The sequence below is a fragment of the Emys orbicularis genome, chromosome 4, assembly GCF_028017835.1.
Source record: "Emys orbicularis isolate rEmyOrb1 chromosome 4, rEmyOrb1.hap1, whole genome shotgun sequence".
Classification (NCBI taxonomy): domain Eukaryota; kingdom Metazoa; phylum Chordata; order Testudines; family Emydidae; genus Emys; species Emys orbicularis.
Window position 1 is genome coordinate 146,003,659 of NC_088686.1, and position 24,210 is coordinate 146,027,868.

The following is a 24,210-nucleotide window of genomic DNA, read 5'->3' on the forward strand; positions in this document are numbered from 1 at the left end:
TATTTTATCACACTTTCTGTCAAAATATCCCCTGCAGGGAGCCTTTCAGGAGATGGTATCACAAGCAAAGCCTTATTTGGGAAGGATGATTTGAACTAGACAGCAGCAAACTATCAATATGTTCTTAGTGAGATGGGTAGATAGAAGACACCTTACAGCAGTGTTAGCAATACCTAATGGAGTCTTGCTCTCCCCTGTGTAATGCTGGTTCTTATTTGTGTGGGTCTATACACAGCACATACTATATATTTTAATGATATTGTAATGTGGCTGCCTTACACTGACATGACGCTTTTCATCCGGAGAGTCTGCCAAATACTTTACACATGTATAGGAGGGGACTAACATTTTCCCATAAAATGCAGCGAATAATTGGCCCATACAGGGCAGCTTACCCAGCAATGCTAAACACAACAGTTGAGAGGAGGAAGCAAAGACTAGCCAGTTGAAGTTGTGGTGGGATTTTAAGTAGGTAATGTAGTATGGCCAGGACACTAGCACCCCATCTCCCATGAAGAGCATCATGAAATCTTCAAAGTCCTGAGTGGTCAGTATTCTAATCTTTTAGGTAACACTGCCCACAGCATCCTAGGACATTGGGCGCAGTGCTGCCCCAGATGGAAAAGCACCTTCCATAGATGTACCAATGCCACTGCCTGAAATGTGCTGGGTTTTCCTTGGCCTCTCATCCAAGTACTGAATAGTCCCAACAGTGCTTAGCTTGTGAGCGCTGTGGGGATGAGTTGGGGCAAAGCATTCTTTTTCCTGAGGACTCGGAACTGGGTGTGTCTCTGTGCCACGTGTTCTTTCTTGGTAGGCTCATAGGCCTTCTCTGCACTAGGGATTTGCCCCGGTTACAATCTGTGGTATAGCTGCACTGCTTTGCCGATCTACAATAGGGTTTGCACTGGCGCAGCTTCCCCCCCCCACCCCCCCGTCAGTGGCTGTTGTTGGATCAATCCTCCAATGACGAGGCCACAGTTGCATTATTTCTCTATGAAGTGCTGCTGGGTAATACGAGCTTAGAAAAAGCTCCTATTGGTAAATCGCCGGTTAATATTCCATTGTCCCCAGACCCATGCAGCAGAAAGCCATGCCAGCAAGGGGCAAATTTAGATGTCCGGCTGCTTTCAGAGGCAGATGCAACTCCTTCCCCTCATCCCTGCCTTCAGTTATGAAAACAGCCTCCCCTGAATGCAGATAAAAATAGTCAGTGCCCCAGCTGGGCTGGCCTTGAGTGCTTCTGCCTCGCTAGGCTTGGCTTTGTGGCCGCTCTTATAGCGGCACTCCCGAGTTCCTGACAGCCATTGAGCTGGAAGGAAAAGGGTTTGATTATTCGACCCACCACATCGTTGGTGACCCAGATCAGTGACCCCTACCCTGTCGCTCTGTATTTGACCTGGATGTTTTACATATGGAAGGGCTGAAGCCATTCCAATGGATCCAAGCCATGCCCTTGTGCAGGTTAGATGATTGGTTCATTACAGCAGCCACAATGTCACCTACGTCTGCTGCCCAGGGCACCATGCTGATGTCAAGGTAATGCATGAGGCTTTTACATTCAGGGTGGGATTTGCGGGGTGGGGGGCAGGGTGTTTTCCACTGTTTCCAAATAGACATGTGTGCTCCTGGGTTGGAAAAGTGCTGATACGAAAGAAAATGAGATGCCAGAACCCCATCGCATGACCCAATGTCAGCGCCAGGTTTGGATGGAGCCTGGGCTTTAAGAAAATGAAGTTCATGCGAGTACTGAGTCCCTGGGGAGAGTTTACAGTTTTCATCGGGAAAATCATTTTCCCATTTCCCCTGCCTGATTAAAATCAACCTAACCAGTGCAACCCCCCAGTCCTGGCTTTCACAACAGCCTACACTTTTCCAGCCGGATACAGCCTCAGGTGGTGGAGCCATACTGCAATGTTGAAATGCAGCCAGTTCTAGGATGGAGGGAGGCACAACACGCTCCCCAGCAGTGTGGCAAAGGAGAAATGAAGGGCGTTGAGGCCACCTCCTCCCTACAACAACCTGGAATCCTTAATACCCGTACAGGACAGTGCCTCATTTGTAAAGGTCTCATCCACGAGAACTACACTGAGGAACACGTCACAAGGTCAATAGACCTGTCTTGGAAGAACAAAGGGCTGCGGGGGGCCCACCTGGATTGGAATGCACAGCTGGAGGAGTGACAAGGTACATTTTCCAATACCCCTAAAAAGCCCCTTCCACAGCCCTTGTGCTCGGGGCATACCATACACAAAGAGGTGGAAGCCCCTTGTTAAAACATTGGCATGACATTACTACAGCACCTTGCACTGTTGCACATCCCTCCCTTGGGGATAGTACCGGAGCCGTGTCTCAGTAAGCAAACAGTCAGAAGAGAGTAGCAAAGTGAATTAAGGCGAGTGGCTGCAGTTTGGCACTTTAATGGGGGTGTCCATGAATTACAGAGACATCGATCAAGGTGACTGCATATCAATCAGACGGCACTAACTTACCCTGACAAGGGGCCAGGGAAAACGCTCCCCATACCCCACAACAAACGTTAATTATTTACATCCCCGGGACTTTTTCAATTATCTCTCCAGCAATGAGGGACGGCATCCTGCTCTTCTGAGATATTGATTAAAGGGGGAAGAAGTTCTGAGGAAGGGGGAGGTGGGGAGAGAGGGAGGAAAGCACGATTAGCTCAGCCCACCATGAGCTTCTTTAACGGGGAAATAAAAAGGGCCTGATCGTTTGCAGTGTCTAATCTCAGCCAGCCTCGTCTGGACTCATTTCATAGCCGTATGTTGCAATACTTCCCTCGGCAGAGTTAGACATCAGTACAAACCAGAGTCAATAAGGCAGGTGTGGCTGTTACCTGCCTGCTGCCTCTATCACATGGTTACACAATGAAATGTCTTAGTAGAGCTGCAGACTGGAGAACTGTTTGTGTACCCTGCTGGTCAGGGTGTACTACAGGCCCCCCTCTGTGCCAATCCACAGAGGAGATGAGCTGTTACTGCCCACAGATATAGAGCCTGGCCTCTTTAGTTCAAGCTGTAGCAGCTCCTGCTTTTATCTCTGAAGGTCGACAGGGTGGCCGTTACATTTGCGGGTGGAACAAGTGCACCATGGGCAGGGGCAACACAAGCTTCCCTTGGCCCCACTCGGCCTCACTCCTGCCCAAGATGAACCCCACTCCCATGTAGTGATCCGGCTCCATAGCACATTCAGTCATTGGCTACTTTGCTGTGGCTGCCAGTGTTGATGCCAAGTAGGTTGTATTTTGTGAGACTTTCCCACTAGGAATTGGATTGAAACTACCCACTCATGTTACATAGGCCAGTGAACCACCATCAGCTGGCATCAACCTTACTCATGGCATGGATTTGAACCCGTGGCCTAGGGGTAAACAGCCGTGAGTCGTTTGTCAGGTCTTCCTTATTTGAAAAGAAGAACTTTTGCAAACCTCTCTGTGCATAGAGGCACTGCTGAGCCTGGCATGACCTGATTGTGTGAAAAATGAAAAGTAACCATCTGGATTCCAGTGATGAAGACGGCCAGAAAAAATTTGGAGCAGGTTCTGTTCTGCAGGAAGCTGCAGAGACAGGGTTGCAGTGACAGAAGCTGGCGCCAGAGTGAGGTGGGAGACTGGAGAGTGGAAGGGTTTTGGACACAAAGCCTTTTGCCCATCAGGCCACTAGCTCCGATCCAGCCCAGGGAGGTGACTAGTGACTGGAAGTTGTTGCCCTTCCAATGGTGAGTTGGCGTCCTGTGTGGAACCAATTAGTGATCTCAGGGTGTGGCCACACCACAGTTCGGCCCTTCCTGAAGTTTCAATGCAGGGGCCAAAGATGGACGGGGCCAGGAAGGGGGGTTGATCTGGGGGCCCACTCATTACAGCACACAACAAGGGCTTGGGAGATCTGGGTTCAAATCCCAGCTCTGCCACAATCTTCTGGGGGTGACCCTGGGCAAATCAATCTCTCCATGTCCCATTTCCCCAACCATAAAATGGGGATTATAATCCTTAATTTCCCCCACAACCCTTTCCCTGTCTATTTAGACTGTACATTGTTTGAGGTGGGGATTGTCTCATAATTGTGTGTATATACAGCATCTTGCACAATGGGCCTTAATCTTGTTGGGGTGGGCGGTTGTCTGTAGAAGCTATTGTCATGCAAATAAAAAACAGCCACCTCTAGATGGTTATTATGGGGGCTCAAGGCTGAGTACAATAGGGGGAAGGGACAATAAGGAGAAGTTTGCACCAATGCTGTAGATAATAGGTAATCGGCTCCAGGGTTAGTCGATCCAGCACCTTAAAAATAAAAAGAAATGGATCCAACCCTAGATCTTTTCTATCAAGAGAGTTTAATATGGCTGGAAGGGGCATAGAGGGGTTTTGTACCTTTAAAACCAGGGAGACCAATAAAAAACAATTGAGAAGAAAACAAAGGAGTCCTGAGAGCAGCACAGCTCCCAAAATATTATCCAGATAGTGTTTCAGAGGAGCTCCTTTAGCTGTTCCCAGCCTACATAGTAGTGGTGTTACGGTCCCTTTCTATCCTGTTGTTGTTGCTGGTGGGAAATTTGGGGTCTGTTAGCCTCGAAGTGGAGCCATGTGAGTCAGGCACATGTACATGTGCTGGGTTACCTGCGGCCAGAACTGAGAAATTACAATCATACCATCCGTGCTTAATTTGTAATGAAAGAGGTACCGGGGCCCGAGCAATTTTTTTTTTTTTTAAACTTTTATAACCGATGCGGCAAGCCCAGAGGTGCCGGGGCTCTGACCTGCAAGGCCCAGACGTGCCGGGGCTCTGACCTGCCAAGCCCAGAGGTGCCGGGGCTCAGCGCCGGCACAAATTAAGCACTGCATACTATGCTCCCAGTCAGATTCTACCTAACCCTTGATAACCTGTTTCTGACTGGCTGAGTTTTAGAACACAGCCAATCAGATAATCCATTTCCTGACTGCCCACCGGGCTACCTCTTATGTAGAGCTACGTGACTAAGTGGCTGGATAATAACTGCTCATCTTCACCTCTTCCTGCCCTTACACTGCCATCCTCGCCCTGCAGCACCTGTGCCTGGACAGGATACTGAGGCAGGGAGGGAACGTCCGTCCCAGGTACCAGAGCCAGCGGGGGGATAAGCAATAGGAACATGCATGGCTGGGGAGATAAAGAGGCAGATCTCCATGCTGCTAAGTGTTAGGGGCTGGAGGAGACCATGACCATTTTCTCTTTGGGGCAGATGTTCAAAGGAGCTCCGTACCATGGGTGCACATCAGATGCGCAGTGCTTCTGAAATTAGATGCCTTAGCTGAGCTCTTGACAGTTTGTCCTTACTGGGGGTGCTGAGCCCTTGGAGTCTGGCCCTTTAAGAGGGCAGTGCTGGAAGAGTCCTGGGATTACCAGGGTGACCCACCAACAGGACAGTCCCAAATTGCTCATCTGGTGGAAAAGAAATATAAGGGCACTGTCTGACTGGCCTTGAGAAATAACCCATCTGCTCCCTGAACCTTTATAAAGGAGGAACTCAGTACCTACTGCTACCTGCAGGCAGAGACGGAGACTTGACCCAGGATGTAGGAGAAACTGGTGGATTGCGAAGGCAGTTTGGGCTCCAGGACTCACCTGCCGTCCCGATGCCCCTGATAGCAATAGGGTACAGCGCCTCTTTGATGCTTTAATGAATTCATTAAAAGTATTTTTAAATTAACTCCAGCACACCTCATATCGCCTGCATTCCCCGCTCCCAGAAGCTACTGTAACAGACTAGGGGTTTGTTATATAATTAAATATCAACACATGTATCTCATGCTCAGCATAGTTTCTGTATTTGCTTGTGCTAATTAGGATGTGAACTAAAGAGTCTCACAGAAGAATCTTAACGTGCTTCCAGGCTAATTTTCCTTGAAGGTTTGGATAGTCAAATCCCATCTCTCCCAGCTCCATCTTCCTCTCCAATCCCCTCCCCTAGAAAAGGTTGAACTGAATTTCTCCCTCTCCTGCTCAAATTAACTCATCTCTGATACAGCAGGGAGAATCTTCTCTCACATTGCCCTACACCCGCCCCTCTCTCGGATGCAAATCACCATACATCTATCCTCATCTCTCTCTCTCACACACACACACACACACACACACACACACACACACACACACACACACACACACACACACACACACACACACACACCTATCATACTCCAACCATTCCTATCATAGGCATGTGCACACACACATACACAGTGTGCTAGGTGTAATTTCAAGCAATTTCCCTGCCAGTCACTCTGCCATCTCATGTAATCTCCCCCCAAAGGGGATCAGAGATTCCATGGTGCCTTCGCTTGGCCATAAAGAATGCAAATCACATCCCCTGATGTTTTTGAATAATGCAAACTCAGAGCAGCCAGCAGAACCCAGGGTAGTGGGCTGTCCATTAACTGCTTGTTAGCTCATGTTTGTGGTTACTGTGGCTCCGGATTAGATCGGAGATACATAATGAGCTTCAGAAGCACCTGGCCAAGAGAAAGATTTTGTTTAGAGAATCCAAATTATCAGCTTCCTGCAGGTACCATGTTTAAACCTACTGGGAACCTGTCAAAAATTTGTCATGTGGTACTACTTATTCAAATGGGCTCCCTGGTAGCTGTGGATTACTTTCCCTTTTAACATCTGGAATAGCAGAGCAACACAGGAGTCCCCATAGCAGATTAGGACATCAGGTTTGGTATCTTGTCTCCTGCAGGGTCCAATCCCTGATGGTTGGAGGGAGGAAAACAAAAACAAAAACACTAATCTATCTGACAAATTGCACCAGGCTGTATCATACCCACAGGGCCCAGTCTTGCGCTCATTGAAATAAATGACAAAAGTCTGATAAGAGCTGGACTAGGTCCTTTCTCTAGCCACCTGTCGAGCCGTGTGTCTTGTAAGATGCAGTCCTAAGAGAAACCCTATGAAGTTGGATTCATAACAAGTCAAAGCAAAGGCTTATGTTTCTACAGAACACTAAAAAATTCCAGCTGGAATGCAGCATTACCAGGAATACGGGTTAATGACTACGTTTTCCCCTTAATACCGATTGTGGTTATTTAACAGCCCTATTGGCAATTCCCTGCTGACAGCATTATATTTCAGACCCTTTCCCAACCCATGACTTCGGTTGAGGTTAAAATTCATCATGATTTTGTATGCATCTAAATATGCCTAATGTATTCTCTTTATGCGGAGTTCTCAAATCCACCTGGGTGAGAAGATAAATGCAATTGACCAATGAACTTTCCATTCCAAGCCCTGGAACTAATTAGCAGCCCTAAATCTCAATCCACATTTACCTCTCTCCTTTGCTTGTTCTTTAAATAGAAACAATGAGAAAGAGCAAACTAAGGAAAAGAGGAGAAAAATCAAAGGAGAAAGAAAGCAGACCCATCAGAAGATGGTACTAGAGACATTTTTTACTTTATCAGTACAGTGGAAACCTGATTTTGGGAAAGTTCTCGGGGGATGCTTGAAACTTCTGTAAAATCATTTTTCCCCGCTGTAAAAAACACACTCACGCTACAATAGCATGTCAGATTAAACAGAGATTTGTACATAATGGGAGTCTTCTGTAATGCAAACCACAGTTTTTCCCATACATCAATCTACAGATGAAATATGAGTTATCACAGATGCTTTGGGTTGCTAGTACAACCTATGGGCCAATTCCTCCCTTGATACATAGGGCAAATTCTCACCAGTGCCAACGGGAGCTGTACACAAATCTCCAATTAGTATTTAATTGTCCAAACAATAGAAGCTACCTAGACAGGTAAGAGTGTGACAATTCTGGGATAAATTACTCTGAATACCTGGGCAAACAGATGTGTGAATGAGGGAGTGTGTGGAGAGATAAAGGGGACGGCACTGATTTAAGAGAACAATAATGAAGTGCACTGCAGGAACTGCAAGCTCAGGAAGGCAGAGGTATCGATCCTGGTGAAATTAACACACTGTAACTTCTTATTTTTTAAAAATAATACACACACTTTTAAATTAGATTGAATTCACATGCTGTAACTCATCCTTCTCCTGCTCTTTAACGAAGTCTGGAGAAAAGGACCTCCGTCTATCCAAAAACATGTGCCCAAGCAGCATTTCCATCTGCTCTTAGTGCTCGAACTACAGTGCTGCTGGGCAATAGTCAGGAGAACAAAAGCCCAAAATGTTTACATCCACATCCCGGCGTTCACAGGGGAATGACGAGAAATTAACACCATTTATATTGCTATAGGCTTAGATACTATGGCCTCGGCTACACTTGGGGATTCACAGCGCTGTGAAGCGCGAGTGTAGTCGCGCCACCAGCGCTACGAGAGCTCTCTCGCAGCGCTGTAAGTACTCCACCTCTCCGAGGAGAGTAGCTTGCAGCGCTGCGAGGGAGCGTGCAGCGCTGCAGGCGCTGATTACACTGGCGTTTTCACACCCCTGAGCGCAGCAAGTTGCAGCGCTGTACAGCGCCAGTGTAGCCAAGGCCTACGTCACATAGATGGCAGTGTGATAGATAGATCTTAGAAATACCATTGGTAGAACATGCTGGGAAATGACATATAAATGACATGCAGAAAGAGCATTCTGGGTAAAGATATGCAGAGCTTTTTCTAAAAAATAGAACTAAGAGACCCCAATGGGCAAAATCCAGAACCTTTATGCAGGTCTTACTCAAGCAAAACCTCTTATCAGGGTCAAAACTTGTGAAAAATAGGTCATCCTGAGTATTAGGACTGGCTAATCACAGAGTAAAGGAAGCCGATGGAGCTGAGTACTAAGGGAAAGTCCCGATTGCTCCTTGCTCAGCACTAGTTTGGATGTGACTCTTTGGTGTTAAGTTATATATTTCTGCCAGACCCAGTTTACTAAGACTTCAGCTCCTCTTGCCTCGCACCAGCCTGGGAGCCAGCGATAGCGAACTGGACTGTGATGCACAAAGGTCAAGTTCAGCATAGTGAGGGAAGGTTGGTAAGACCAGGACCCTGCTGTTCTGTATGTCAGATCAAATCTCGCAGGGGGGGAAATCACATGGAAAGTTTAAAAGAGACACCAGACAAGAGAGCCCCAATGACAAGAGATGCTGTCAGAGGTTGCAGGGTTAGATCTTTGTGGCTGACAGGGAGTGAAATAGTTGCATCCCCTTAAAGGTACAACTGCTTGGTTACCAAATCATCGCAAAAAGATGGAGTAAACCATCTCCACAGACAGGCAGATCTCGGGCAGATGCTGGTCTCCAGAGAGTTAGTGAGCTTTCGTGCAGGGCCAGTGCCACGCTCCTTCTGAACCAGCTGCTAGCAGGGACAGGGAATGGAAGCAGCAATCTGGTCCTGTGGACAGTCAAGTTCTGTGCTGTTCATGAGCAATATAATGCAACTAGGGAATCTCAGCATTCTTTATGCAGATGAGTACCCCAAAAGAAGAGCGGGCTTGTGGTTAAGGCATTTGACTAGACTCAGGAGCCCCGGGTTCAATTGCCATCCCTGCTGTAACTCAGTTACCCATCTGTAAAATGAGCATAAAAATTTTACCTTGTCTATGCAGCTCATAAGGTCTTTTGCGGGAGGAATTGTCTCTGTGTGTTTGCACAGCTCCTTACACAAGAGGTGCTTAATCTCAGCTGAGGCCCCTAGGTGCGACCATTACACTAAATTCAGAGAATGACCTGCTCCTGTCTGGAGTCTTGTCCCGGTGAGGAGGAGGTAACCTGCTACTCTTTCCCCCTACCAAACCAGAGATTCTATTGCAGGCAAGGGAAACTCCATGCCTACTTTAAACTTGCAAGAGATTCAGGGTTTGGGTTTGCTTCCAATTTTGGGCAAAGACACTTGGCAGGAGGTTTGTCCAGCCCAGGCTGCAATTTTTACACCAAGTAATTAATCAAGCCTAAAACCGCTCATGGCTTTAACTGCTGCTCCTCTCTGTTGTTTGAATGGTTCAGGTTGGGAATACCCTCTGGAACCCTGGTAATAGGAAGTCACCTCACTAGCAACCCCTATTTAGTTTCCTCTGCATCCAAACAGCCATGCCAGGAATATCTGACACCTGCTGCATCTGGCATGTGGGGGTGTATGGAGATACTGTTCCGTCTGGGCTGCTAACCATTCCTTAACTTTGAAGGATGAGGATTGTGTATCTTTTACAGGAGGCAAAGACCCATAACTCATAGGTACCATGCCAGTGACTTATGAAGGTCTTTTTCATGGGTGAAATATCCTTTTTCCTAACGAGGTTTTATTTGTGGTGGTTTTAATTTTTCATCCTTAAGAGCTGCATCGGGCTATTTTGAGTGCACTTAACCCTTGAAACCCTCGCAGTTTCCAGACTGCCAGCCAATGGGATGCCAAGGAAAACATACAGAAAGATTAGACAACCTTTACTGCATGTCAGCAGGTTCCAGAGACTAGGAAGATGGACTGAGATCTGCAGAGAAGGGAAGGAGGCCCATGGTAGAGGGAGCATGACACAGGAATGCTTAATAGAAGAACCAGGACAGCAAAGAACAATAAAACTGCTACACAAAAGTTTCCTGAATATTATTTTTCTAAATCTTTGTACTTTATTTGCTGTATTTTTAGATGAGTCTCAACCTCACCTCATTCGCCCTTCTCCAGAAATAACTTGAAGCCTGGGGTTCATTTCTGAAAGCAAGCCACAGAATGCATGGTAAGGACCAATTCCCCTCCCTGCTATTCTACGGCAGGGAAGAATACAGCACAGCTTTCATTAGCTATTCTCCACCTTCTCCCTCACCCCCACATTCTCCTCCATAGAGATGGCATTGTTTTTCTCTAACTTTCCCATCCTGATAGATGCTGACAGGTAAATTGTTCTCAGCACCACTAGGCTGCTGGAAGCTGATAGTCAAATGATTTCCCCCCCTTAACATGGAGGGTTTTTTCCTCTCTCCCCCAGGTGAATATATTTTTACAGTTCGGCTTTTCTTTCCCTTAAAGGAACGACACACCATTTGTATTCTCCACAACCTCAAGAAAAAGCGAAAGGAACTTTAAACAAAAGCCGACATGCCTTGAAGCAATTACCACAAATCTGAGTGGGGGAGTTGGGAAGAGATTATTTATAGAGATTAGCCTAGAGTGACTGACAAGATGGTGTGCACCAGTGTTTGTTTTAATCAGAAACAGGCTTGGGATGGAATAAAAAAACTACAGCCACCCACGGAGCAGAGCCTTTCAGGTTACCTAGGTTACCAAACACTCCTCTTTTTCAAAGAGCTCCTCAATTACTCATGGCCACTTCCAAGGAGAGTTGATGCTTCCACCAGATACTATGGAATGTGCCTTCTGCTACCACGGAGGCACCCAGATACTACGGGGATGGGCAGCAATACAAAACCTGACGACAGATCAAAAGCAGAGGGTGGGATTTTCAAACGCACCCTAAGTCGGTCTAACTGCTCCCACAGAAGTCATTAGCCCTCAGTGTCGGCCCAACCCTGCTGCCATTGAACACACCAGGAGCCTTGAAACATCCCAACCCAACAAGTGTATAGGGTGCATTCTGGGAGTGAGTGTTCATCAGGTTTGTGTGGCTCACAGGACTTGCGTTCGAGTCTCACAGCAGGACCTGGTCACGAAGCAAGTGCCGACACGGTGATTTAGTAGAGGGCATGCTGTATTGTTAGAGGTGCCAGACCTCAGAGAAGTTAAACAGCCTCTGGTGGCTGTCCAGGACTGAGGCTAGAGCAAGGAAGGAGGAGGCAATATCAGAGTTCAGTTCCCTGCTTTGTCATCGACTTGCTGTGACAGGTCACAACCTATCTGCTGCTCACAGTGGGAGGTTCGACACAAGACAGAACCTCCTACTCCTTGGACGAAAAACATTTCAACAATGAAATTTACCTTTCACCACTGAGGTTGCGTGTTACCCATTTTGTGCTTCACTCGGTTTAGATAGTGAAACCAGACTAGTTAACCTGGTTTTCTGGCTCCTAAGAACTAGTGCAACGTGGCCATGGTTGCATTTGCAAACTCCACCAAGGTATGCTAGAAGGACACCATCAACTCCTCCTTTAATCAGCTATACTCCCTCCCCACCCCGGACTTTAAACTACTTTCAGGTCCCACATCTGCTGTTCAGTCTCCCTTCCAACTGTTCTGGCTTCAGTCACATTTTCCCATTTAAAAAAAATGTTTTTTCTTTCCCGTTGCTTCGCGAGAGCCCCAACACACACCAATGACAAAGAGAATCATACCCCAGAGTGACGGTGTAACCCTATCTTGCATGGCTTGTGGTCACCCTGACAAGACCTAAGGCGTCTGTCTTCTTCTTACACTTTGGCGAGACTTCTCTGACTTGTCGCGCCAACAAAGTCTCATTGAATTGAGCGGAACTGACACCAGGGGGAATCTGACTCTACACAACGTGCTGTCAAATGCACAGCAAACAAACTGGGAAAAGGGAGAGAAATACAGATCACCACGTCCCTTTCAGCTACATGTATGTCTGTAACACAGTAAATAACTTTGCAGACAGAAGGGTGATTTTTAAGTCCCTCAAATGTCATGAGAATATTTCTATTATTAGGAGATTTTGCACAGCCTCTTTTTTTTCCTTTAGGAAAAAATAATATCCTACAATTTGGGCCTTCATTCCTGGAAAATATTCTCACACACACAGAGCTATACATTCCCTATACACATAGGCAGATTTTTTGCAGGGCGGGATGACCCTTCTATTTAGCCCAGCAAGAAGATGCAGAAATCTTACATTATAGTTAAGAACGATACTCTGTGCCTGGGTCCTACCACAGGCATCATCCCTCTGACATGTACCCAGCTTCCACGCCACCTCCTTCCCCTGCCTTGCCCAGTGCAACTTTCACTGCTGCTCCAGATGGCTGCACATAACCAAAGTGAATCAGACTGTGGTTATGTCAGGCTGTGTAAACAGTGTCGTTGGAGTGGAATCTGCTGTCTGAAGATGAGCAAAGCACCCAGTGCAGTCCTGAAGCCACTGAGCTGCCTGCAGCGTTTAATCTAAGATCTGGGGAAGCCAAACTCCGCACACGCGTTCCTGCTGTTTATCTTTGTGTAGCGCTTTGTAGCACTGCATTTCTCTGATGGAATCAGTGCCTCTCAAGTGAGCACCAGTTCAATGCCAGCCAGCTAGATTCTGTTTCTGAATAACCCCAGAGAGGATATTGACCATTTCTCTGTCCTTCCCCTGTAGCACCAGCAAATGAGCAGAGAGAGAGAGAGAGAGAGAGAGAGAGTGTGTGAGCGTGTGTATATATATAGAGAGACCATACTTTTGCATTTCTGCTGCCCATCTTCCTAACAACAGGGTATTCATCCTTAGAGGGCACCCTGTGCGTTAAAGCCAACCAGAGTCATTCACAATAAGGTGCCTCTCCAATGAGGAGCCTGCTCTGTCAAATTGCTATGCAAGATAAAATGTCTCATCAGGAAGTTAGGAAGCATGCAGACATGAAAGCTAAACAATAACAACATGCATCTGCATTTCAAAGACCTGCACATGCCTCCACTTTGGAAATCTGTCACACCAAATAGACGACCCTGCTACTTTTACAATATGGAGGTGACTGTAAAAGTGGTTAGCATGTCTTCTGAGCTGCACAAATGTTAAACCACACTACAGCCAGGCTAGGATCTCATTAAGACAGGACAGCTTGGTCAGTCTATTGAAGACAAGGCATTCTGGGCCAGATTTTTAAAGGCACTGAGATGCCTAAAGATGTAGCTATTCTGAACGACACTGTTTACACCCACTAATCCGGGGCACCACAAGCTGAGTTTGAAAATCATTTGTCTTCACATAGTTCAGTTTTGTGCCAGTGCAGCTGTGACAGAAGGCACCACTGCCCACCCTTCAGTCATGCCAGATTCCCTTCTTTGCAGGGGGTGACTATGCCGGGAATGTTCACGCAGTGCTGAGCACTTCTCTCTGTCTGGGTCCTCCCACAATGCAAACAACATGCAGGGATTCATGTCATTTTCCCAGTGCCTTCTGAAATAATTCATCTCCTCTAGATGCTGCTTTTGTATCTGCTTGTTGCCTAGTGCGCTGGAGATGGTTCCTTGGACATTAGTCCCCAGCACAGACAGCTTTCAGATCTAACACAGCAGCAACTTGGAGGTATGTAGTAGAGCCCACCGGATCTTATGGTGCATCACAAACGATGGACATACAACAATCAGTTCACTCATCGCTGAAATGCTGCCATCTTGTCTAGACTAGAGCTGAAGGTGTGATGTTCGTATGTGTTAGCTAACACATTTTAAAAGTCTAATGTATACAAAGCACTCTAGGCCAGAGGTTTAAAGGCATATAAGACACCTATAGATACACATCCAACTTACTTATTTTAATGGGAGTTAGGCTGCTTGGAGCGGCAAAAACCCTGGAGCCGGCCCTGGCTAGGACCCAACTCAACTCTTGTGAAAAGTGCCACAGGTCAGGATCTTTAATGACCAGAAGAGGGCAGGCCTTGAGGTTTACATCGCGCACAGCACCTCAACATACCATACTGGGGAATTTATTAGTGGCTCATAAGAAAAGATTACCTCCCAGTGAAGCAACATCACAATTCACCGCAGCACCCAGGAGACATCCTATCCCAGTTCTGACCCTGCTTCGCTTGTGAGATCTAACAAAACCAGACTCCGGGATGGTATAGCTGCAGATCACAGTAACATGCAATCTGTTTACTGGGAGGACCGTCACAAAAAAACAGAGGCTCAGTGATTTCACTAGCTTCGACCCTGGATGAAGACTGAATTGTGCCAATAAAAACACTAACAGCTGAACAGGCCTGGAACAGATGTACGAGGAGCTTGGGGTGAGGGGGGGAGTGGAATTAAATTAATCCCTTCATTATCAATTTGACCCCTGGAAAAAACTGAAGGAATGGTTATGAAGGTTCACTGTGGACCTCTAATGCCAAGGAGATCAGCTAACACAGCATCTGCCAGCCCAGACTGGTTCTGCTCTAATCTCTACCCTTCCAGCTGGGACTGGAGTCAAGCGGGTCTACTTGAAATCACACATTCATACTGATGAGCTGTGCCATGCACTGTAACCACTCGTAGACCAGAGTCTACCAGAGGAGCATTGGGCTGCTTGTGACAGAAGGAACCGCCAATATTGAGGGCTGGAATTTGTGGTTGGGGTGATTTTTGGGTGCTTGGTTTCCTCTCCTGTTCTGGGGAATTTGCTAGGTTTACTTTTCTTGGTACTGGTATTTGTATATTAACACAGAGCCCTGAATAGGCACATGTTACTGTCCGTTTTATAGACCTCTAAATACATAACTGCAAATAAATCTGTGCATATTTCCAGATATTAGCTGAGCCCACGGGAAGGGCTTGGTTACCCTCTGTAGAATGGGAGGGGACATAGGATCAGGATCAGCTTCCTTGCAGCTGGCTGGTTTGGGAGGCTATGTCAGAGGGGAGTGCAAAAGATGGTGCAGATCTTTCTCTTTTCGGAGGAGGGAGAGCGCATCTGATTGATTTGGGATTTTATGAAAGTGATGATAGGAGCCAGACATAATGCAGATGGAAGCCATAAAACTTCCTCCATGCAGTTCTGCCAGTGCATCTCAATTTGGACGTGCAGCCACACCCATTGCTTTTCCAGTGCTGGATCTTACACATACAGCTCAGTCGATGTCCCTCAGTCCTGGTCTGGTGACCCCAGACATGTGCTCAGCTCTGGCAATGTCCCTCAACCTCACACCCCCCCTGCTAATCCAGCCCTGGAATTCTCCCGAGCAGAGGCTACCTCTTGACTGTCTCTACAGAGAGAGAACACCAAACTCATTTCATTTTTCAAGAGAGGTTTTTAATCAAGCTCTCTTGAGAGGAAAAAGGGCCTCGCATTACCTCACCGTGTCTCCAATGTCTGCCTAGTTTAGAGACCAGAGAACTGAGAAGAGAAGGAGAAACAACAGGCAGAAGCGTGGCAGTGCAAATGACGGTGAGGATGAACTTTCCAAGACCCAACTTGGGCCAGTCTGAGACTCCAGTGCAGCAAACACTTAAGCATGTGCCTACCTTTACTGCAGCAAACAGTCCCGTTGGCTTCAATGGGACTACTCATGTGAGGAACATTACACACATGATTAACTGCAGGATCAGGGCATTAGACTGGTTCCTCTTCACTTTGCAAAGGGAGTGACTGAGACAACCTCTCTGATCTGAGCAAGGAACATCCCATACCTTGAGGGCAGATTCCACATGGCAGAACAAAAGCAATTGCACAGTGCGGAGAGATTTCTACTACCACAACCCAATCCCCTCTGCTGAACCGCCTGCCCAGCACACTGGGCCCCTCCAGTTCAGAGCAGCTGTTGCAAATAGATATTGAAGTAAAACAAACAAACAAATGACACCCTGTCGTTCAGGGGATTAGTACTTTGAACAAATTTCACTTTGCAGGAAAATAACTGGGGAGCTCAGGGAATAGAGCATAAGCCTCTAGCTCTTCTGCACAGCAGTGAGGAGCGCAGCAAGCAGGTAACCAGGGCCAGCTCCAGGCATCAGCTTACCAAGCAGGTGCTTGGGGCGGCCACTTCGGAGAGGGGCGGCACGTCCAGCTGTTCGGCGGCAATTCGGCGGAGGGTCCCTCACTCCTGCTCGGAGCGAAGGACCTCCCGCCAAATTGCCGCCGCAGATCGCGATCGCGGCTTTTTTGTTTTGTTTTGTTTTGTTTGGCTGCTTGGGGTGGCCAAAACCCTGGAGCCGGCCCTGCAGGTAACAACCACCCACATTCAATCTCATGCTACTGAATGGAGACGCTGGTATGAGGGCATCTCAGAAAAGCAGGCACACCTGTGGAAGAGGGGCCAGCGGGATTCGCCCAGCAAACTGCTGCATGCTGTTGTCATTCATGGCACAGAAAGGCAGATAAAAGCAGATTTATCTGCCAGAGAATAAAAGCACAGGATTCTCAAAAGGGGCAAATTCAGAGGTGACTTGCTAGGCTCCTTCCCTTCTCTAATCCCTCTCAGAATTGCCAGTATTATCTGTGTGCCCATGCAGGGGGAGAGTTGCAGGGCACCCAAAAGGAGTAAACGAACGGAGGCTCTTTGAAATGCAGGGTCCGGGCCAAATACTGCGGGGGTGACTCACAGAAACAGAGAGGAGATTAAAGGAGATGAGGCTAGAATGCTGAGCCAGGCAACAAGCCTGCTGCTGGTGAAGATCAAGAGGAGAATGTTGGCAATATTTTGGATGTGCTTCAAGATGATGCGGAGACCAGCTGGGTTAGGCAAGGGAAGGGCAGGATGCCAGGGAGAGATCCAGGGGAAGTGGAGTTGTAGCTTGAAGGTGCATCCAAGCAGCAATGGCTAAGCAGTATGGGAGACGACTACTGTTCAGAGACTGACCGTCTTGGAGTGTCTCCCTGCCCTGGGAAACTCTACTTCCTAGGGTGAAAGGAAGAAGGAGGCGGACTGAAATGTAATGCTGAGTTAGCAGCTGTTCTGTCTGGGTGGAGGATGCCGACTACCCTTCTATACATTCTTTTGCCCAAATTTCATTTCTGATTAAGCAGCGCTCTTTTGCCCTGGACTGATAGAGCCTGGTGAGGCTGTGTGCTATTTGCATCCTTTCAAAATGATCTATTTGTTTTTATTTAAAAATATCACCATTAAAACCAATTGACTAAGCTAGGCTAGCTTCTGCTGAGTAGCTACATGGTCCAGGTTTCCTCACAATGCACTTTTCCAATCCAGGAAGCAGGGCCGGCTCCAGGCACCAGCTTGGCAAGCACGTGCTTGGGGCGGCTGCTCGGGAGAGGGGCGGCACGTCCAGCTATTCGGCGGCAATTCGGCAGACGGTCCCTCCCTCCCACTGGGAGCGAAGGACCTTCCGCCGAATTGCCGCCACAGATCGCGATCGCGGCTTTTTTTTTTTTTTTTTTTTTGGCTGCTTGGGGCGGCCAAAACCCTGGAGCCGGCCCTGCCAAGAAGAAGGCAATTCCCTTTAAAACAAAGTTTGCACTGAATGCAGGTGAAAGATGCTGGGCTTATGGCCCTGGGGAACAAGGGCCTCGCTTGATCAGCAGGATAAGACAGCTCAGGCATCAGCAGGGTAAGCTTCTGCCATGCTGCCCCAGGTTACGCTGCGTGACCTCCGGCAAATCACTCTTTTCTCTGTGCCTTTGTTTCCCTATCTGTAAAGCAGGGTTAACAATGCTTTCCCCACTTTTGTGAAATACTTGGAGATCCACACACAGCATACAAGTGCCAAATATGTTTAATTATTATTATTGTTCAGTCACCTGGCCCAGCTGGGCTTTGACTTCTCTGCTTAGGTTGCCATTAAGAGCCATCAGGGATCAGTGCCCATGGTAGTGGGTTCTTGTGATGTGGACACCTGCCCATACTGGGAACTGGACTGAGACCCAGAAACTCATTTTTCCACAGAAAGTTAACAGCCATCAGATGGTAATGCCTTTTGGCATCTACTGACCTGGGCAAGATTCAAACCAGTGACCCAAAACAGAAGTTCTCTCTTCCATGCACCACCCCTGGAAGCCATCCACCATCCCTGCTTCGGAAACAAGGAGCTCATAAAGGAAAGCCAAACAGACCCTTAGCTCTAGTGCAGCAGTAACCCTATCACCATGCGCTGGAGATAAAGGCTTCTTTTTCCCTGGGAGGAATCAAAGCCTCATTGAGAAGTGAATTATGAATGAAACCGTAAGCTTTTAAACTTTTAACCTCTGTGTTTCTAAGAAAGTCTCCATTTAGGAAAAGACAGGTCAGGATAGAACAATGGATCCAGTGGAAGATGGTAAATTTTCCAAGCTTTTAAAATAAACCCCAGTTTAAACTAAATATTTCATTTTCTGATCCTGCCGCTCTCAAGCCAAACAGGAAACTGTGATCCATGTTGACTGAAGACTCAATTAAATAAGACTATTGGACCTAACTTACATTTAGCTTGTGCCCACCTTGCAAATGCATCTGAGTTCTCCCTTCCTCCAGAATGCCTCTGGTATTCCCCACTGAGGAAATCAGTTGTCTCGATGTAGTTTTCTTTTGTTCACTCCCGTGTCATATTTCCAGGTGATTTATGAATGTGCCTGTGATACACAAACTGCCTAATGACTTACTCTCCCTGCTGAGAGGTAGGTCTCAGCTGAAACACTGCATGTAGGCTACCCTGGGAATCATCATAAAAGAAATTTGGAATTTTTCATCACATGCTTCACTCTATGTTCTAGGGCAAGACATGAAGGAGGAACCAGTTCCTGTACAGATTATTTATCCAGAAGGAGAGGTACTGAAAAGAAAGTCCAGTGCTGGCATGGTCAGCAAAGCTTATGGCAAGATGTTGACGTGAAACTTTATTCGACATTGGTGAGGCCTCATCTGGAGTACTGTGTCCAGTTTTGGGCCCCACACTACAAGAAGGATGTGGAAAAATTGGAAAGAGTCCAGCGGAGGGCAACAAAAATGATTAGGAGTCTGGAGCACATGACTTATGAGGAGAGGCTGAGGGAACTGGGATTGTTTAGTCTCCAGAAGAGAAGAAGGAGGGGGGATTTGATAGCTGCTTTCAACTACCTGAAGGGGGGTTCCAAAGAGGATGGAGCTCGGCTGTTCTCAGTGGTGGCAGATGACAGAACAAGGAGCAATGGTCTCAAGTTGCAGTGGGGGAGGTCTAGGTTGGATATTAGGAAACACTATTTCACTAGGAGGGTGGTGAAGCACTGGAATGCGTTACCTAGGGAGGTGGTGGAATCTCCTTCCTTGGAGGTTTTTAAGGCCCGGCTTGACAAAGCCCTGGCTGGGATGATTTAGTTGGGAATTAGTCCTGCTTTGAGCAGGGGGTTGGACTAGATGACCTCCTGAGGTCCCTTCCAACCCTGATATTCTATGATTCTATGATTCTATGAACTAGACATTCAATGAGACAGAGGTCAAACCACTTTATACCGAGGAAGTCAGAGGTCCTAGGGGGCAGTACAATGGGAGTGGGTCTCAGGAGAGAATAAACTATGTAGTGAAGGGGAGGAGAGAATGGCTGGCTCCGGGAAATGGTAAGGGAATAAATACAGAACTTTCACCTCTGGGTCACTCCTTCAAATCCACCACAGGTTGGTAGTGACTGAAAGTCATTGCCACTGAGAAGGCTCTTCAATGGCCTGTACCAAACGGGGCTCAATCCATTTCCTATTGCAGAGGTGGCCAAACTGCCACCCGCGCAACTGGCTCTAATTTGGGATCTCATGGAGGCCAAGGACTGAATGAACCATGGAGACCAAGCTCCTCTCCTGCCCTTTTAACTGGGGCATCTAATTCAGGGATGAGGCAAGTTGTCATCGGGGCAGAGCTGGGAGAAGCTTTCAGAAAACCGAGCAAAGGGCAGAGGAAGTACAGGAGACCAGTATAAGGTTTACAGGCAACTTTTAATGAGAGAGATAAAATGTGATTTTGTTAAGATTACCTCGTAAGAAACACTTGTAATGTGGCACAAGGTCCATCTAGAAACAGCAACACAGAGGGATAGATTATAGTTAGAAGCTGTAAACCTCATCCTTTTGAGACTTGCCTGCATCAGTTTTATTACAATATCTTTCGTTGTGTGATGAGGGAAGCCAGGCATTTTAAAGAGCAAGTAAACCAAAGGCAGGTCACGTACTGGGAGTTTACTGCCTCCTGGGATTAAGGTCCATCATCATGGAAGAGAATTTACAACTACATAAAATGTTTCAAACCTCAAAGGTTCTTTGGTACAATCTCTTGTGGCTTACTGCAGTTTCCTGGATTGATTGTGCTGTACCAAAACCCCCGATCTGAAGACCTCCATATTTTGGGGGAACTCTGTCCCATCCCTAGACTAGATATCAGCTCTCAGCAGCAAAGTGGAAACTGCAATGCTAGGATTGAGTTATTTATAATTCGAGCTGTGAAGAACTGTTCGATCTGAACTGAAGAAGTACTTGAAATCAGCCAGACGTTGTGCCTGGCTTGAGTTTGCAAACCAACTGGGGCTCCCTAGAACTTTTCAGTGTCTGCAAACTGTCCATCAAAACCTCTGATGAACCTCAGCGTGAATAGCCACAATATTTCTACACCTGCCGTTCATGCTGGATTTGGAGTATGAATCATGTTTGCTGGGAAAACATCTGATGTGGCAAATGACAAGAGCTTTTCCATTGCAGCCACTAGTGCCACTTCTAGACAGACCCATTTGAACTTGAACCCTAACTAGGGGCCTACAATGAGATCTGGGCCTGGGAAACTGGTGTTGATTTCAACTTGAACCTTTTCAAACTTCAGGATGTTGCAGACCTGATCCAGTGGGATTTGGAAAGGGGCCTCCCAGCTGGAATTCAGAACAAGGGATCCAAAGGGGGTTAGGATTCTTGCCTTTCTGGTTTCCAGATTTGCTGATCACCTGCACCTCTTGTTAAACTTCAGGGGCTCAACTCTTCTGAAAACCAGGCCCCCTTTTGGGTGTCTTGAGTTGGGCACCCAAACACTGAAGTCCTCAAAATTAATGGCAACTTTTGAAAACGTTGCCTCAAATCTGGAACAAGGTGGCTGGACTGGCAGTCTGTGCTCAGGTGACTGGAGGAGATGGGACTATTGAAGGATAAGACGGAGGTGCAGCAGAAACCCAGAACAGGAATGATAGAAGATGCCACGGGTCAGGATTGAGGGGAATTGGCCAAGCTGTGCAGTGGGAGAAGTTTGAGACACGAATGGCAGAAGGTGCTGCAGATCAAGACTCAAATACATTAGCAGGGGTTAGTGGGAGGAGAGGGGGGGTGGGACCCTGGGACAAGAATAGCAGGGGGTACTTCTGGACAAGCATGAAATGCACTGAGAGAGGTAGTGGAGCCCAGGCTGGGATGGGAGGAGGTGATGAAGATCAGGAGTGAGGAGAATTGTCAGAGCTAAGGGTGGCGATGGAAGTGGGGGTACGTAAAGCTGTCTTAGGCTCTGCATGCATTAGGCTTTGCTCTATTGAGTGCTAATAAAGCACTTTCATTTTCAGAGAAAAATCAATCACTGTAAAATTATAAATAACAGAGATGAAAGTTAAGAGTAAAACTAAACAAAACCCCAGGTGGCCTCTTGCCCAAGGCAGCTGCTACTAATTTTAGTCTCCCTGTGGTTTCCAGCTCTGTTTGGTTCAGCGACTGTTCAGTTTTAGATGGTTCGTTGTGATGAGACTGCTTAAAACTAGAGAACACCAGAAAGACCCAATCACAAGGAAACTCAGTTTTCCTTGGGGGTATGAAGGAGCTGGGATCTGTGCTCTGCCCCCATCCTACTTTTCTGACACACCTGCTGTGGTACTTGCACAGGCTGGTTGTCAGAGGTGCTGGAACAGTTTTTATAGTGGGGGTGCTGAGAGCCATTGAACCAAACTGTAAACCCTGTATATGAAGGAAACCACTTCAAGCCGGGGGTGCAGTGGCACCCCCAGTTCCAGCACCTGTTCTGGGTTGTCTGCGAGGCCTCCAGGAGAGCTGCAGTCAGCTGCCAAATTGCCATTTATTGGCCTCTGTGTTCCCTATACTCTGTGGCTGAGATTACTTTGGGCATGCATCCTTCTATGGCTAGGTGCAACCCCCCCACCTGCCTGAGACAGCGCCACCCTCCCCCTCACAATGGTATCTCCAGGACCACCAAGCATCAGGTGCTACAGGTACCTTAAAAATAAGCTCTTCTCCTCTGCTTTCAGTCAACAGAGAACGGCAGGGAGTTGCTCTGTGCTGAGGTTACAAAGTAGCAGCCGTGTTAGTCTGTATCCGCAAAAAGAACAGGAGTACTTGTGGCACCTTAGAGACTAACAAATTTATTTCAGCATAAGCTTTCGTGGGCTACAGCTCACTTCTTCAGATGCATAGAGTGGAACACACAGACAGAAGATATTTATACATACAGAGAACATGAAAAGGTGGAAGTACGCATACCAATTGTAAGAGGCCAATCAATTGAGATGAGCTATCAGTAGCAGCAGAAGAAAAAACTTTGAAGTGATAATCGAGATGACCCATAGAAGGTGTGAGGAGAACTTAACATGGGGGAAAAAAAATTCAATTAGTGTAATGACCCAACCATTCCCAGTCTCTGTTTAGGCCTAAGTTAATTGTGTCTAATTTGCATATTAATTCGAGTTCAGCAGTCTCTCTTTGGAGTCTGTTTTTGAAGTTTTTTTGTTGCAAAACTGACACCTTCAAGTCTGTCACTGAGTGATTAGGGAGGTTGAAGTGTTTTCCCACTGGTTTTTGAATGTTATGATTCCTGATGTCAGATTTGTGTCCATTTATTCTTTTGCGTAGAGACTATCCAGTCTGGCCAATGTACATGGCAGAGGGGCATTGCTGGCACATGATGGCATATATCACGTTGGTAGATGTGCAGGTGAACGAGCCCCTGATGGTGTGGCTGACGTGGTTAGGTCCTATGATGGTGTCACTTGAATAGATATGTGGACAGAGCTGGCATCAGGCTTTGTTGCAAGGATAGGTTCCTGGGTTAGTGTTTTTGTTGTATGTTGTGCGGTTGCTGGTGAGTATTTGCTTAAGGTTGGGAGGCTGTCTGTAAGCGAGGACTGGTCTGTCTCCCAAGATCTGTGAGAGTGAGGGATCATCTTTCAGGATAGGTTGTAGATCTTTGATGATGCGCTGGAGAGGTTTCAGTTTGGGGGCTGAAGGTGGCGGCTAGTGGCGTTCTGTTACTTTCTTTGTTGGGCATGTCCTGTAGTAGGTGGCTTCTGGGTACTCTTCTGGCTCTGTCAATCTGTTTTTTCACTTCAGCAGGTGGGTATTGTAGTTTTAAGAATGCTTGATAGAGATCTTGTAGGTGTTTATCTCTGTCTGAGGGATTGGAGCAAATGCGGTTGTATCTTAGAGCTTGGCTGTAGACAATGGATCGTGTGGTGTGTCCTGGATGGAAGCTGGAGGCATGTAGGTAAGTATAGCAGTCAGTGGGTTTCCGGTATAGGGTGGTGTTTATGTGACCATCGTTTATTAGCACAGTAGTGTCTAGGAAATGGACCGTTTGTGTGGATTGGTCTAGGCTGAGGTTGATGGTGGGATGGAAATTGTTAAAATCATGATGGAATTCATCGAGGGCTTCTTTTCCATGGGTCCAGATGATGAAGATATCATCAATGTAGCGCAAGTAGAGTAGGGGCGTTAGGGAACGAGAGCTAAGGAAGCGTTGTTCTAAGTCAGC

The 24,210-nt window shown here is 47.1% G+C and overlaps 1 protein-coding gene across 1 annotated transcript in view; it reads right to left on the minus strand.

The window, feature by feature from the left end:
• The window catches only part of PLXNA2 (plexin A2), a 282,077-nt gene that overhangs the window by 211,329 nt on the left and 46,538 nt on the right, over positions 1-24,210 (minus strand). The window lies entirely within an intron of this gene.